General features: G+C 46.2%; 1 protein-coding gene across 1 annotated transcript in view; it reads right to left on the reverse strand.

Moving 5' to 3' along the window:
• The window catches only part of KIAA0319 (KIAA0319 ortholog), a 119024-nt gene extending 103182 nt beyond the window's left edge, over window positions 1–15842 (reverse strand). The window contains 1 exon segment of the mRNA XM_053223407.1: window positions 15379–15842. The gene's annotated coding sequence lies outside the window, so the exon portion shown is untranslated.
• Window positions 15843–17870: the final 2028 nt, after the last annotated feature.

Here is a 17870-nt window from a genome sequence, read left to right on the forward strand (position 1 = left end):
TTTTACTTGGCTATTGTTAAGATGCTGTTAGATCAAAAGAATGCTATAAGCATGATAGGATGACAGGCTATAACAAGATACCCCACGTACGCAATGCAGAAATGCACCATGGGTGAGGTAACAGTGAGAGACAGCTGTCAACTGGAGGTGGTGATTTCCTGTCCAAAATTTCTGCTGATGACTTAGAGCTCAGTCCTGGCCATGGAGGGAACCACAGTGAGAATCAACTGGGAGGGAGGGTGGTTAGGTCTGGGTGAAGCTACGTCTGTCCTTCCGTCTGTCTGTCCTTCTTCCTTCCTTCCTTCCATGAGACATGATCATTGTCTGAGAACAGATCAGGATGAAGGAATAAATGATGCAATGAGGGAACCACAGCAAAGGGCCTACCTAAGTCATGAGGTGTGGCCCTGGCAGAATTAAGTAATCAACAGGATATATGGCCTAAAAACTGGGGTTTACATCCAGGACCATGGTAATTCTGGCAACTCAGTAACTGGAAAAAGAGGCCACGACTCCAGCAATCTATCTGCTAGTTCCAGTTCAGGGACAAACATCATGGTCTTAAAACTACATATAATTATCTGACAAACCACTGGTTAATTCCCATAGATGATCTGGAAGAGGAACGTTTAATTGTGTAGGTCATGTATATTGACTATTCAAAAATATTAAAGACCACAGATAACAGCATCAAAGTTCGCCAGAAGTAATGAAAAAAAAAAAACCCTTATCTAAGAGCCTTCCAAATACAGCTCATACTACATGAACTGAGTAATTGTCTCATCTAAAAGTGAGATGTTCACCACTGTTTCCAGGTTTTGTACCAATTCTAGCACAGGTAGCTGGAAGGCATTAATAACAACTGTAGAAATAAGCAATGAAAACATCACACGGTGGCATCCAGCTTCCTCCTAAAAAGCAATTATTTGTAAAAATCTAAACTTCCTATGTAAATAAATTAGTGAATTTTTGCTTTTACAAAGTCTAACTTGTTTTAGAGTAAGTACTAGTCGCAAATGTCTGCATTTTAATTTTCACTTTTTATTTTTTTGCTTTCAATGCAATAATTTTCCTAAGTAACCCTGTTTTCCTGTTTCCTAGCCTCAAAGTTCTCTTCTTTAAATTGCTTTAATTTAAGGGGCGCCTGGGTGGCTCAGTTGGTTAGGCGTCTGACCAGCTCAGGTCATCATCTCACGGTTTGTGAGTTCGAGCCCCACATCAGGCTCTGTGCTGACAGTTCAGAGCCTAAAGCTTGCTTTGGATTCTGTGTCTCCCTCTCTCTCTGCCCTTCCCATGCTCATGCTCTGTCTCTCTCTGTCTCTCAATAATAAATAAACGTAAATAAATAAATAAATTGCTTTAATTTTTTTACTTTTTTTGTTTTTAATTTTAGTTTGGAGACAGAGCATGAGCAGGGGAGATGGGCAGAGGAGCAGGTGGGAGGGGGGAGGGAGAGAGAGAGAGGGGGAGAGAGAGAGAGAGGGAGGGAGGGAGGGAGGGAGGGAGGGAGGGAGAGAATCCCAAGCAGGCTCCGTGTCTGACGCAGGGCCTGACCCCATGACCTGGGGATCATGACCTGAACCAAAATCAAAGGTCAGATGCTCAACTGACTGAGCCACCCAGGCGTCCTTAATATGCTTTCATTTTAATACATCATATTTGATTCATATAAAAAATATGAAACAAAAGCATTCTGCAGGTTCTTGAAAGACTGGCCAGGTCCAGAATGTCTATTTCTACATCCCCATCAGGTACTCATCAAAGTACTTATTTACTTAATACAATCCTTGTATTTTACCACCTGTTTCCTGCGGCTGCTGTAACAAAGTATAACCAACTGGGGGTCTTAAGACAGGAGAAATCCATCCTGTCAGAGTTCTGGAGACCAGAAGTCCGAAATCAAGGTGACAGCAGGGCCGTGCTCCCTCGGAGATGGGGCAGAACCCTTCCCTGTCCCTTCCCAGCTCCCGGTGCTGGCTGGCAAAGTCCCTCCCACCCCTAGACTTACAGCTAGGACACTCCCATCTCTGCCTCTGATGTCACATGGCATTCTGCCTGGGGGCCTCCGAGTCCAAATTTCCCTCGTTTATGAGGACATCGGTCACACTGGATTAAGGGCCCATCCTCCTGACCGCATCTTAACTTGATTCCATCTGCAAGGACCCTTTTTCCAAATAAGGTCACATTCCACTGGTAGACAGGTTAGGACTTCACCACATCTTTCTGGGAAGACACCGGTCCAACCTGTAACACCATGCTTTGTACTTTTCAAAAGATGGGCTTTCTAAAACTTGCCACCTTGTCCCATTACTAACCCCTGGAGTCCCTACAGCAGAGAGCATTTTCTAAGTGTAAAGGTGAAAAAACCCAAATATCTAACGGGAGGAAGAAAGAATACTGGGGGTTTTCTTTCATCTCTACAGGCCAAGTCAGACCAAGGTGGATCGACAACAAAGGCCCTGAGCACGTGAGACATCCATTCCAGAACACGGTCCTTTGTCGCCAGAGGCCGTAGGTGTTGAACGGCGATGCTTTAGCATGGCTGCGACCAGTTCTGAAATACAAAGCTGAGATAAGCTATGAAAGACACGCTTGGCATTGAAACTTGGCTGTCCTGTGGCTGCTGCATCATATCTGAGCTAACATTTTTGACCAAGGGAGTAAGTATGACTTTTAAAAATGATATTGCAAAACCCTGAGGAGGAATACGCTAGAAACACTGCCTTGTATTGGTTGTATGTGTGTCCCTGAGCTCCAGCATAATGCCTGGACGGAGGTTGAATGGGCGGAATAAATAATTCTTTAAACATTGTAACAAAAATGTACACTAAAAAAATTATAATCGAATCACAGTGACGCACGACCATTTTTTCTTTCAGGTTCTCCTTCAATGTATTCAATATGTATACACCTACTTTAGCAGAGTGAAATTAACCTTAACATAGTTCTTATTTTCACTTAACATTCGATCTCTGCGTAATTATTCTCGTTATTTTGCAATATTCCATCAGGTGATTTATTATAATTTACTTCACCATTTCCTTATTGCTAAACAATTAAGACTGTTTCTGATTTTTGACTTCTACCAATAAGGCCGGAGTGAGACGCTTCTGCAGGCTCGGTTGCAGTGTTTCCATCTGAGGGGAAAGAAAACTGCCCAAAGGGGTCAAATGCATTTCTGGGCAGCATTTTCCTACAGGCGGTACCCACAGGCCGGCCCTTCTGTGGTTTACGGGCTAACAAAATGGAGTCGGCAAACTCCTGCTTTCTGACCCAGTGAGCTCAAGCCAAGTCCCAGCAGTTTCTGTTTCGCCTGAGGCTGCCAGGGGCGGTGGCCTCTTTGTTTGGGTCCTCTCCCTTACTCTCCAGCCAGTCACGGGGACAAAAGCCGTCTCCGCCGAGGCCGCCTGCCTTCAACCCCGGGGAGGACTACAGTTCCAGGGGTGTGCCTTGAGCCACCTGGATTCAAGGAACACGGTGATTTCCTGCTCACGCTGGGGGTGACTGGGTGAAACAGATAAATGAACAAGTCAAGGACATATAGAGACATTCAGGGACAGGGGATAAGCTGGGAGGAAGAAAAGGTAATATTTATTTATGCATATCTAAGGTGTATTTACTTACGTACCTACTGGCCAAATGCTAGAGTAAATATTTTCCCATCTTTTCTAAACTGCTGCAAAATTAAGACACTGCCTCACAGCCTCTACACTGCAAATAACCTCCGTTTTCTCCTCCTGGAGACACTCTTTCTACATTAAGAAGAAAAATTCCATCAGGTAAAGCCTTGAGTATGTATCATGGGGCTTTAAATCATCTCCCTAATTATGGGAATAGCTTACTTCTCAATTGCCCCAGCATTCTATTTCTCTCTGAATTCAATTTCTTCCTAACGGGGTCACCACTGCTACCTAAGTGCTTTGTCCTGTGCTGTAATGATTAAATTAGCACCTTTAGAACACCCGGCAAGGGCAGGCCGGTGACTGTACAGGGAAGCCTCATCAGTGCTAGGTGACAGCCAGGTCCAGCGGCTCAGTGCTTGGCGTGTCGATGAAAGCGAATCTGCGTCGTGCCAAATTCTGAACACAGCTGGTGATGACTGTTGTCCAAGGGCAAGCTGCCCCAAAATGTGCCACTTATTTTTTTATTTTTGAATTAAAAAAAAAAATTCTATTCTATTCTGTTCTGCTCTATTCTATTCTAGAGACTGAGAGAGAGGGCATGAGCAGGGGCAAGGGGCAGAGGGAAAGAGAGAATCTCCAGCAGACTCCACACTGGAGATCATGGCCTAAGCTGGTATCAAGAGTCAGACGTTCAGCTGACTGAGCCACCCAGGTGACCTGGCCATTTATTTTCAATGTAAGTTACTCAAGAGACAGCCTACACAACCAAGACCCTCAGACCTTTCTCCATCCACCCGAAAGCAGGAAATAAATGTCCCACATGAAAGGTCCCCCTCTCTGGACCAGGAGGTAGAGAGACAGCCTTATCACCAGAGACGGGGAATTTAGAACCCAGAAGCCTGTATAAACACTCCTTGTTACTTTCTACTCATTTATTACCCCAGCCCAAATTCTGTTTAGGATTCCTTATAATCAAAGCTCCCAGAGTTCAATTTTCTTTGTCCCATCAATTTCTCAAAGATTTATTGTCTCATTGTCTAAAAAGCATAAAACCCGTCTACTTTGGTCATTTCTTTAGGGCTCAATTTCATTATTGGGCCTCCATGTACACATGTAATAAAACTTGGATTTTTTTCACCTGTTAATCTGACTCTTGTCAGTTTAATTCTTAGTCCAGCTGGAAGACCTTGAAGGGTAGAGAATTTTTTCCTTCCCTTCGTTACCGAACTTCTGAATCTGGCAAACCATTCATCAATTCTGAGATTGCCCAATCTTTAAATTCTACTTGTCAGCAGGCCTATGATCAGTTAGACAAAAAGTTTTCCTTTAGAACTTAACTTTCTGGGGGAGACTGGCTAGCTCAGTTGGTGGAGGATGAGACAGATCTCAAGGCTGTAAGTTTGAGCCCCATGTTGGGTGTAGAGATTACTTTTTTTAATGTTTATTTTTGAGAGAGTGAGAGAGAGAGAGAGGGAAGGAGGGGCAGAGAGAGAGGGGGACAAAGGATCTCTGCGCTGACAGCAGAGAGCCTGATGTGGGGCTCAAACTCATGAACCCTGAGATCATGACCTGAGCCAAAGTCTGACGCTTAGCCAACTGAGGCAACCAGGCACTCTGGGTATAGAGATTACTTAAAAAATAAAATACTAAAAAGAAAAAAAGTATTTAACTTTCTGGCATTAAGTAAATAATAGTTCACTTATTTCCCTATGGAAAAGGGAAGAAAGTAGAATATTGTTAGCTATTAATCTATCCTGCTAACAAGGAAATAAATGGTTTGTAAAATTTATCATCACCATCATCAATATAATAGCCACTTATAATAGTCCTTTTATTCACAGGGCAATTGTATGTATTTCATATTATCTGAGCCTCCCAATAATAATCCAAGGGGCAAGACAGAGACGTATCCCCAACAAGTGCACAGAATATTCTGGCTGAAGTTCTGTGGCTCACCAGTCAGAGGTTAGTTTCCAGTTTCTCCAAAACAAGCCTCCACGTTTCAATGGGTAGGGAATATTGCCCTGATCTTCCTCAATTCCAGCACTCTCTCTTGACAAAGCAGGTGGTGACCTGTTCGGGACCCACACCCCTCCACCATTGACCTGCCCAAGCCTAGAGAGAGGTGTCAAGAAAAAACAGCTCAGAGAGCACCTTCAGGAGAAGCCAGCCACTGCTCCTGCATCTACAAGGGGCTCTCAGGCACACAGATCCTCACCAGCAAACAAAGGAGACAGTAGGAAATCCAGACAATACATTCAACTAGGGGCCAAGCCAAGAATTTTAAAACTTGGCAGTTTTTCAGTACTGTATTCTGTGCTCTTTCTCCACTGGAAGCTGATAAAGTAAAATAAGTTAGAGAAAACCTGTGCCAATAAACACAGAGGATTATCCAGGAATTTACTGCCAAAAGACAGAATGCTTCATAATTACAGTATAAAATGACTCCCTATTAGGAGATCAAGAAGAATTAAGGGAAACACAATACTGCGTTGGTTTTTAAACACAGGGAGAGCATCAGTGTGGAATGGGGAGTAGCAGATTCTGTGGGGCTCCGAAGGGCAGATCAGGGAAGAAGTGGAAGAAAATACAGGCAGAGAAAATGGGACAAACCCCTCCTTTATCAGCTTTCTAAGAATCATACTGGTGAAACAGTGGAAGAGGAGCACAAGAGTTTTCCTCGTCATTAAATCCACCACACCAAGAAGAGAGACACGGACATTAGGGTTAGTACAGCCATGCTGGAGAAGATTAGCAAACTTCCTAGAAGCGGCAGCATCTCTGAACATGGCAGACAGATACACAGACTGAAAGGCACGAAGGAGTGAGGTCCTGTCCCCAGGGGTCGCCAGAAGCATTACAAAGATGTGACAGAGAATAAATCTCTTTTTTTTATTTTAAGAGTTTATGTATTTAGTTTGAAAGAGGGAGAGAGAGAGCATGCACATGAGCAGGAGAGGGGCAGAGAGAGAGGGAGAGAGAGAGAATCTCAAGCAGGCTCCGCATTGTCAGCACAGAGCCTGACGCGGGGCTCGATCTCACCAACAGTGAAATCTCACCTCAGCTGAAATCAAGAGTCAGATGCTTAAGTGACTGAGCCACCCAGGTGCCCCCTCAATATCTTTTTAAACATAATTATGAAGACTGTACAGAGAGAGATGATGGAAGAAATGAGTAAATGGGGGGCAAACTGTGGTTTAACCTGGAAGGGTAACACGTCAAAGATGACAACGTGTTACGTTCACAAAGAAATGGAGTATGAATTAAAACTCAGCAGAATGCTTTAAAGTACTTAATAAGATTCATTTGTACTAAATAAACAAGCAAAAATATATAAGGATGTTTGGGGAATGAAAAGAAAAAACAAAGGTAGATTCTAATACTCGTTATAAAAAAACATCTAAAATATAAAAATTAAAATGACTTTTTCTTATGGCTTACTCAATAACAAAGTAGGAGTAAAAAAACAAATGGGATGGGAATTACGACTTAATACATGCTACCATGACGACTGTATGTTACTAGTCAGGAGGAAGATTTACCTGAATGTTCCAAAGAACAACAAATTAATTAATATGAATAGTTAAAAAAAAAAAAAAGGAAAGAAAACAATTTGGTTTCCATGTTTATTTATGACAGACAGAGAGAGAGAGACAGAGACAGAGTGTGAGCAGGGGAAGGGCAGAGAGAAAGGGAGACACAGAATCCGAAGCGGGATCCAGGCTCCGAGCTGTCAGCACAGAGCCTGATGCGGGGCTCGAACCCACAAATGATGAGATTGTGACCTGAGCTGGAGTTGGACGCTTAACTGGACTGAGCCACCCAGGCACCTCACCACGGTCTCTGGTGAAAGACAAGCATCCTCCTCTCCAGGATGTACCAGAAGTTCTGAGCAGGTAAAATGAACCTATTCCTACACTCACTGAAACAAAACCGCACAACACCAAAGACAAACAGTAAATCTTACAAAGAACCAGCAATAAGAGACAGAGTATTTCCCCAGGAACAAGAATTAGAAAGGCGGCGTGTTCCATGGGCAACACCATAGATGCTGGAAGATAAGACAGTCAAAGTACTGAGGACAAAAACTTCTAGCCTAGAACTCAGAACTCACCCAACCAGCATTCAAGAGTAACATTCAAGAGTGTTGCTTCCCCAGCACATAGGATACCAAGAAGAGTAGCCTGGCCCATGTGCACAGGGATGATATGCAAATTCACGAAGTATCCCATGTTTTTTGTACTATATTGCACGTTATCGCTTTGAAAAATGTTAATGACCTCAAATAAAAATTGCAAAACAGACTCACAATGAAACAAAGATTTTTTTAGCTAAACACGGAGTATACCACCCATATATCCCCACTAACACAGGTAGGAAAGGTATACTGAACAGAGGGGATGGAAAAAGAATCGGTATGCGAGAAACTGACTAACATGAGTCATAAAAAAAATATCCCAACAAAAATGTTCAATGATAATAAAGTGGGAGATGAGGGAGGGGGAAACAGAAATTTTAAATGTATTAAGGTCTTACAATTCTTTTGAAGAAGAATGGAAATATTTATTAACTTGAGATTTTTTTAAAAGCAAACTTGCATGTTAAAAATAAAACGAGGTGCCTGGGTGGTTCAGTCGGTTGCGCATCCGATTTAGGCTCAGGTCATGATTTCACAGTTCATGGGTTCGAACCCCATGTTGGGCTCTGTGCTGATAGCTCAGAGCCTGGAGCCTGCTTCCGATTCTGTGTCTCCCTTTCTCTTTGTCCCTCCCCCGCTTACACTCTGTCTCTCTCTCTCTCAAAAATAAACATTAAAAAAAATTGTTTTTAAATAAAATAAAACTGGTCCCAGGGCATCTGGGAGACTCAGTAGGTTAAGTGTCTGACTTCAGCTCAGGTCATGATCTCGTGGTTCATGAGTTCAAGCCCCGCATTGGGCTCTCTTCTGTCAGCACGGAGCCTGCTTCCAATCCTCTGCCCCCTTCTCTCTCTCTGCCCCTCCCCTGCTCGAGTTCTCTCTGCACTCTCTCTCTAAAAAAATAAACAAAAAATAAAAATTAAAAAAAAATACAACTAGTCCTTGCTCTATAAAAACCCATACCTTATGGGAACAGGATGAGGGACACATTGGAAGCACACCCACAGAGCTTGATGCCAGGGGCTGAGGGCAGTAGGAAAGCCTTCAGAAGTGTCACACTTAAGCTCCATCCTGAGATGACCCGCTGCACGCTAAAGGAAGGAAAGCACTCCAGGACGTGGGGAAGGAAGGAAAGCATTCTCCGGGACATGGGGAAGGAAGGAAAGCATTCCAGGACGTGGGGAAGGAAGGAAAGCATTCTCCAGGACGTGGGGAAGGAAGGAAAGCATTCCAGGACGTGGGGAAGGAAGGAAAGCATTCTCCAGGACGTGGGGAAGGAAGGAAAGCATTCTCCAGGACGTGGGGAAGGAAGGAAAGCACTCCAGGACGTGGGGAAGGAAGGAAAGCATTCTCCGGGACATGGGGAAGGAAGGAAAGCATTCCAGGACGTGGGGAAGGAAGGAAAGCATTCTCCAGGACGTGGGGAAGGAAGGAAAGCATTCTCCAGGACGTGGGGAAGGAAGGAAAGCACTCCAGGACGTGGGGAAGGAAGGAAAGCATTCTCCGGGACATGGGGAAGGAAGGAAAGCATTCCAGGACGTGGGGAAGGAAGGAAAGCATTCTCCAGGACGTGGGGAAGGAAGGAAAGCATTCTCCAGGACGTGGGGAAGGAAGGAAAGCACTCCAGGACGTGGGGAAGGAAGGAAAGCATTCTCCGGGACATGGGGAAGGAAGGAAAGCATTCCAGGACGTGGGGAAGGAAGGAAAGCATTCTCCAGGACGTGGGGAAGGAAGGAAAGCATTCCAGGACGTGGGGAAGGAAGGAAAGCATTCTCCAGGACGTGGGGAAGGAAGGAAAGCACTCCAGGACGTGGGGAAGGAAGGAAAGCATTCTCCGGGACATGGGGAAGGAAGGAAAGCATTCCAGGACGTGGGGAAGGAAGGAAAGCATTCTCCAGGACGTGGGGAAGGAAGGAAAGCATTCCAGGACGTGGGGAAGGAAGGAAAGCATTCTCCAGGACGTGGGGAAGGAAGGAAAGCACTCCAGGACGTGGGGAAGGAAGGAAAGCATTCTCCGGGACATGGGGAAGGAAGGAAAGCATTCCAGGACGTGGGGAAGGAAGGAAAGCATTCTCCAGGACGTGGGGAAGGAAGGAAAGCACTCCAGGACGTGGGGAAGGAAGGAAAGCATTCTCCGGGACATGGGGAAGGAAGGAAAGCATTCCAGGACGTGGGGAAGGAAGGAAAGCATTCTCCAGGACGTGGGGAAGGAAGGAAAGCATTCCAGGACGTGGGGAAGGAAGGAAAGCATTCTCCAGGACGTGGGGAAGGAAGGAAAGCATTCCAGGACGTGGGGATGGCCCACACACCGAAACAGGAAACCTCGCAGGAGCTGGTGTGTCCGGCCTGGGTCCGTGTGTCTGGAATGTGGAACGTGTGCGGGAAATGAGACGGGAGGGTGAAAACACAGACCAAGAAGACCCAGGGAAGGACCACAGGCTACACGGAGGTCCGTACTTGGTTGGGTAGGCAGTGGTGAAATAGGTATCACAGAACATTTTCCACCTTAACCGTTTTGGAATATACGGTTTGACGGCATTAAATACGCTCACACTGTTGAGCACCCATCATCACTGCCTTCAGAAGTTTTCCTTCACTCCAAACTGAATCTGTACCCACAAATGACGTCTCCCCTCCCCCCCAGTTCTGGGAATCACTGTTCCACTGTCTCCATGAATTTGACTATTCCAGACATTTCAGGCAAACGGATCCACAAAGTTTGTCCTTTTGCCTCGGGCTCATTTCGCTCAGCATCACGTCCTCAAGACTCATCCGTGTCGCGGCACGAGGCAGATTCTCCCTCTTGCGGGAGGCTGAGCAGTATTCTACAGTGTGTGTCTCCTACATTTTGTGCATCCACTCATCCACCGATGGACGTGACACTTCCAAGAGGGGAGCGACGTGCCCTAAGGTAACCCAGGAAGGAGACTGAAGGACGCTCTCATGAACCAAGAGAGGAACTTGTTTCAAGAAAGTGAGAGTGGTCACCCGAGCAGGAGAAGGCTAGTAAAACAAGGTCAGCAAAAGTCTCTCCAGATTTGGGGACAGTAGGTCCAACACCGCAGGGGCCAGAAAAGCCCAAGCCCGTGGAGTCAGCAGAGATTCCTAAACACGCACGCGCACGGGGAGAAGTCCTTCGCTTCAACAAAACGTGAAGCGTGTGGCACCTAGAATTTGGATGATTCGTAGCTTTTTAAAGTGTATTTATTTGAGAGAGACAGAGACAGTGCAAGTGGGGGAGGGGAGAGAGAGAGAAAGAGAGAGGGAGGGAGGGAGGGAAGGAATCCCAAGCGGCTCTGCACTGCCAGCACTCAGCCCCAAGCCCTGAGGTCATGTGACCCGAGCCGACCCAAGAACCTAGAGTCCCCCGCTTAACCGACTGAGCCACCCAGGCGCCTCAGGAGGTTTTGCTGAATTAACCAAATATTTCGACTTCCTGAAAAGTACAAATATACGGAGAGAGATGGTAAAGATAATGGTTCTTTTAAAGGTAAGACACCTTCAGAGGTTATTTTGAAGAAATCTGGAAGGCAGGCAACTGTGTTGTATTGACCAGAGGGCAGTGCAGCCAGACGTCCTGTACTTCATTGTAAAGACAAAAGCAAAAAAAAAAAAAAAAAAACGGTAAGCTACTCTCACAGTCACAACCCCAGAACAATAGGATCATCATCCCAGAAAGGAGCAATCCTTACTTCCTCATCACATGAAAAAACATATTGGGAAATGGAATACCTAAAACGTGTGGGTGGCAACACTGAGGTTAATGTCCCCCCGCCATACTCATCATTCTGGTGCTTTCAATTATGGCATGGAATGACCCCACCTTCAAAAATTCACTTGGAGGTCTGAGTTATCCCCTTACTCTAGCAACACTGCTTAAATTAAACAGACGTGTATTAGAATCCCTTGACTTTTTGGAACTTTGGGAAAAGAATGGGCAGCAGGCTGGACGTACGAAAACTCTCCAACAGGTAACATAATTCTACCAACGTCATTTGAAAGGGAACAGAGCTAAACCCCCGGCACTTTCTTTATCTACCCGTGTATTATTCAAGAAGCTTTACTCTGAAACTCAAACACCTGTGGTCAAAAGACTGAAAAACGATGCAAAAATAGATGTTATTTTGGCCCAACCCTTTTTACCACTTAACTAGACATACAAATAAGATAATTTGTCACTATTGAATTCACATGAATAGTGTCTAAAACTAAAGATTAAAAAACAAAAAATGGAACAAGAACCTACTAATTACTCCAGGGCCGCGGAAGCAAAACTTCGTCCTTGCATCGTTCAACATAGTGACCTGGAACGACACGCCTTTAAGACTGTGTTATCTGATGAGGGCTTGTAAGACAGGCTGACAGGCGGCAAACACCGCCCCCAACCAAGTGGGACAAGTGTGACATTCCTCAGGCTCCCCTGGCTGCCCAAGAACAAAGGAAAGGGGAGAAACAAATGGTAACTGACAGAGATCACAGTGCTGCAGGACCCGGTCTCCATCTAGTTACAAATATCTCCATAAATCACAAGTAAGAGGCACTCTTATCAACAGCCTAATCTCCAGAAATCCTGGAGCCCCAACCCCTCCATGGCGAAGTAAGAAACAAAGGCAGAAGGAAATGGCAGGTGGAACTAAATTTCCTTATAACCTGCAGCCCATTGGCAACTACTTGAGGCTGGCAGAGTAAAATGCTTCTCCAGGACTCCCCACGGTCTTAATGCTAATGCTTTGCTAGAGGGAAAAACCACCTTAGCTTGACAATAGCTAGGCCTCCACTATCCTGGGAGTCTTCTTTACCATATGAAAACCTCACTGGAAACTTCCCCCGGACTTTACCTCCCCAAGCCCCATAGTGTAAGGGTTAAATTGTAGTGTAGGGCTAATGCTTAGCTTGAAAAATAACAGCTTTGTGTTGACACTGAAGGTTAAGAGATAACAGCCTTGCTTTGCTCTGGTAAAGTACGCCTCATACCCTTGTAAATTAGGCTTCACCAATTAAGGAAACAAAAGTTCAAAGAAAAGAGCATCAGAGGCAGGGTCAAGGAGATCCACTGGTTGCAACTTAGAGGCAGAAAGTCTAAAGTAAACACCTCATTAGGCAACTGTTTCTAACTCATCTGGAACCTGTTTCTTTGTTCTGTTCCCAGGTGATGATAAAACGATGTGATCGGTTATAAAAACTCTGTACCCTGGCTGTTCCGGGCCGCACTCTTATCAAGAGTGTTGGTCCCGATCGGTCGGCCTTGCCTCTCATTGTAATAAACTTTGTTGTGACTGTCACTGGTGCCCGTAGCATTCTGTTTCAGGAGTGTGGATGCAACACATAGTATATAACCAGTCTCTCCTCGTGGTCCCAGGGCCACGCTTCCTGCCCACGATCCTGTCCCCATGCTTCAATAAAATCACCTTTTTGCACCAAAGATGACTTCGAGAATCCTTTCTTGGTCGTCGGATCCAGACCCCGCGAACCCTACTGCCCCCCCCTCCAATAAAACCCTCATCAATATTTATTATCGCTGTTTTGTTGTTATAATGATGCTGCAAATAAAAATTGTGAATTTTATGATGGTTTGACATTATACATCACAACAAGCTTCTGTCACATCAAAATAATTGTGTTTAGTGCCAAGTTGTTTTTCCTAAGATTTTATTTTTAAGTAATCTCTACACCCAACGTGGGGCTCGAACTCAAAACTCCTAGATCCAGAGTTGCATGCTTCACCGACTGAGCCAGCCAGGCACCCCAGTGCCAACTTATTTTGAACAGCTAGAAAATATTTCCTGAAAGGAAAACTTATTTTAACAGTACTAATAAGTTTTATTGAAGGGTTACTGCATGCCAGGCATTGACCAAAGTACTCTTACATGTATTACTTTATTTAATTCTTATAGGAATTCCACCAAAGAGGTCCTATTATTACCCCTATTTTACAGATAAAAACCCAAGGGTTAGGGGGGTTAGGGAATTTGCCAAATGTGACACAGCCACTAAGTGACAGAGCCATGACCAAAACCAGGCCACCTGACCTGGCAATCACATCAAATGCCCCCAGAAAGAGTGATGCCTAGTTCTACAGATTTATTTACAGAGAATGCTTCTTCTCTGCTCGACTAGAAAAAAATTAAGTCGAGAAAATTTAACATCAAATCCATTCTTTCACATTAATAAGTTACTGAAGCTCCCTTTGACTATTTGTTTTAATATTTATTTTGGGGGAGAGTGCAAGCGGGGGCGGAGCAGACAGAGGGGGGAGGAGGACCCGAAGCAGGCTCTGGGCTGACAGGCAAAGCAGGGAGCCCCACGTGGGGCTGGAACTCGCCAACTGTGAGATCATGACCTGAGCCAGCAGTGGAGCCTCAACCAACTGAGCCACCCAGGTGCCCCTTGACTATTTTTAATAAGATTCTGGCTGAATTATTTTTTATTTCTGAACGAAAATTAAGTCCCTGCACTGGCACTGTATATGGCAAGGTGTGATGAGACTACTGTGGTGCTAAAAAGTCTTGATATACGCTCACCCTTCTCTTTCGAATTACAGAGGAATTCAGCTTTCTTCATGATTCAGTCGGTGGCTGAATCGCTATTTCCAGCATTCCTCGTTTATGTGAAAAGTGATGTAAAATAGTAAATACAAAATAAAATACTATATTTGCCGTAATGTCAGTAGTGTCCATGGCCGTGGTCTTCTTATAATAAACATTTTGAGTGTTCGGACAGTGAGCATGCATTTCAGGAATAAAGCAATAAATACGAACGTTCACTTCAAAAATTCTTGTTTTCTTGAGAGAGGGCGTTGTCTACAATTTGGGCTTTTTTATTATCAAAAACATCATCTAACTTCTCTACTTAAGCACTGCTTACAACACTAACATTTAACCCACAAACAAAAATGATTAAACACACTAGCAATAAAAATGGACATGAGTATGCATATAATATTCTTTTCTCTCTCCATAAAAGTAAGAGAATGATGGAAAGAATGGTGACTCTCCTAAGGCTTATGCTCTTGATGAATAATAATATCCTGATTCCGTGGAGCGAGTTCAACGGGAAGGAGAGAAAAGCCATTCGAGGGTTTTCAGCCTCAGATTACGGTAAGGTCCAGAGACAAAATGAATTTAGCAAATGACAGCAAATCTCTCATAAATATCACCGAACGGAGTTTAAAGGACACGACTCTCTACAGGGCGAAGAGATGCAACTGGCGAGGTTGGGAGGCGAGGTCAACGTCCCCGACCCCGCCCTGCCCAGAAACACCCCTGCCGCGCAGCAATCGGGTAACGCCTCTCCCCGAGGTCCGGGAGAACCCGAAGGCACTCACCTCCCCAACTCGGGGCGCCCGTCCCACCCTCCACCCCCCCACCGCCCCCCCCTCCCGTCCCTCGGTCCGCGCGCGGTCCGGCACCGCGCAGGCGGGGCGACCGGCTAGAGGGGAGGTGCCCCTGCCGTCCCACCTGCTCCCCGCCGTCAAGTGCCGGCCTCGCCCACTCACTCACACGCGGTGCCCGCCCCCCGACGGCAGCCCCGCTCCCGCCTTCTCTCCCCGGGACAGAGCGCCCGAGGAGCGACCCCGGTCAGGACCCGGGACGGGTGAGGTGGCCGCGACGCGCTTACCTCCAGCCGCGCACGCGAGCCCGGCCGCCGCTCCGGCGCCCCGCCCGGCGCAGCCGGGTCCGCGGGGTGGGCAGCAGCGGTCCGACGGGGACGCCCGCCCCGGGACCCCCGCCCGACGCCCGCAGCAGCTTCCGCAGCAGCAGCAGCCGGGGCAACGCGCGCCCCTGATTCCGCGCCTTTCCGCCGCGCGGTTACCTCGGCGACACGCGCGCGCGCACGCGCCCCTAGGGAGGGGCGGGCCGCGGGCCCTGCGCAACTGGCGGCACCCGGCTCACCTTCTAAAAGGTGGGTTCCCGGGTGGCCCACTCCCAGCAGAAGGCTTTCGGGGTCGAGGGCGACCCGTGTGCCCACCTACTTTCGTTCGCCAACCTTCTCTGTCGCCATGGCCCTCAACGGTGTAGGGACGAGCCCCCCCCCCCCCCCCCCCGTTCCAAATGCGGGGACCAGGCAGGTTCGAGGCATCCGTGAGCGCACTACCTGGGTTAAAGACCCTTTGCGAATGTGTCCCCCGAAGGAAGTCACCCCACATGCACGGGACCCATTCCTCCAGCGGAAGTTTCTTTGGGCCCAAGACGTCCTCAGCACCTGCTACTTTCTGAGGTTTGCCCAGTCTGAGAGGGGCCCCATCACCTCCAAGCTTTCGAAGTGAATGGGGTGCCATTCACCTCAGTATTTACGCTCCATTTCGTCTAGGGGCTGGTGATGATCTGAACCACAGAAAACTCACGAGGAAGACTCTTGAATTTATTCTGTTTTCTTACAAGATGCCCACGCATCTAGGTACGGTAACATAGAGCAGAAAAGGAAGCCAGGGCCTTCTGTGAGCATCCCTTGCACATTCCCAGGACTATGAAACACAGCGCGGTACCCAGGAAAGAGTCACCCAGACCCGACGAGCAAGCCCCTACGAGGCTTCTCACTGGCTATGGACAGGCCTTGTAGGAGTTGCATAATCCTGCCAAACCTCAGTTTCTTCATGTACAAGGTGGAGATAATAGCACTCTTAAAGGATGACTGTGGGGATTAAATAAGATAATAAACACTGAAAGAAAAACCCATCCAGGACTGAAAGAGTATGTGGGGAAATAGTTTCCACTTACATAAATGGGTCAGGAAAACGCTTAGGGCCGAAAACTGCCACCACTGGGCGTTTTTGCCTGAGGTGAGCTAGCGAGATATTGTAATGGGATCACCAGTAACTTGTTAGATCACCTGCAGGAAGTTACTTTCCATCTGGTGCCAAGGTACCTTGATCACAAACTCCACCTGCCCCCCCAAACCCTTTGCTTCTTACACACACAAGTTAACGATTATTGTCTGATTGTTTTCTCCACATTCACATGTGTTCACTTGTTTTCTTCACATTCATCACGTGGGTAATATCTTGTGAGCTCAATAATACAGATGAAACCCCTGTTTGGGGCTCTTTTCTCCTCCCGAACATTAGCCTCTCTTGTATTCAATTCTGCATCCACTCTCTTGCTGGACAAGAGAGAACTTGACTCCTAGTCTGTGACAAGAATGGAAATCAGGTTGGACCACAGAGAAAAAAAGTGACCTTGCCATTGATGAGGCTGGGAAGACACAGATAAAGCCAGAAGCAAAGTTCACAGGAAATAATGTTTCTCCCAAAGTCATGCAATTGGGATGACTTCCCCAGATGTCCAGAAGAACCTGAAGAAACTCACCTCCTAGGGGCACCCATGGGGCTCAGTCTGTTAAGCTTCCCAATCTTGACTTCCGCTCAGGTCAGGATCTCAGTTAATTCCAGCCCCACATCCAGCTCTGTGCTGGCCGACAGCCTGAGCCTGCTTGGGATTCTCTTTCTCCCTCTCTCTGCCCCTCTCCCACTCACTCATGGTCTCTCTTTCCCTCAAAATAAATAAACTTAAAAAAAACAAAAACAAAAAAAACCCTCCCCTCCCAAGCTCAGGCCATAAAACAACATAACAATCCCCTTTGTGAACAACTATTACTTTCTCACCACAGAGGCCCCCTTTGCTTGGCTATTCCCACTCCTTACTGGTGGGGCCCAATTGCTAAACTCTCCTCTACTCATGATAGAATCCAATCTTGAGTCAGCCCCTTTCTTTTCCTAGTCTACCTCTGAAACCGTAAGGTACAGGAACCAATCTCCGAATCCAAGACCTCCCCAGAATCCTTCAGCGGGAACCTAAACCTCACAAAAGGCATTGCCCTTTGTCCTCTCACTTGGCCTTCCACAATACCCTCAGAGTGCCCTCTCACTGTACCAACAAATCCAATTTAGACCACAGGCTTGTTCCCAGAGATCTTTAATATACATGGGCTTAGCCCAGAAGGTTAGAGTTTAATCTTCTAACTCAAGTGCCATTACAATGAATGCCTATTTTGATATATATATATATATATTCATATACATACGTTATATATATATATTTATATAATTATTATATATTATATATGTACTATTATATATATAATGAATTTAGTATCTATTTTGGCACTACATG

The sequence above is a fragment of the Acinonyx jubatus genome, chromosome B2, assembly GCF_027475565.1.
Source record: "Acinonyx jubatus isolate Ajub_Pintada_27869175 chromosome B2, VMU_Ajub_asm_v1.0, whole genome shotgun sequence".
NCBI lineage: Eukaryota > Metazoa > Chordata > Mammalia > Carnivora > Felidae > Acinonyx > Acinonyx jubatus.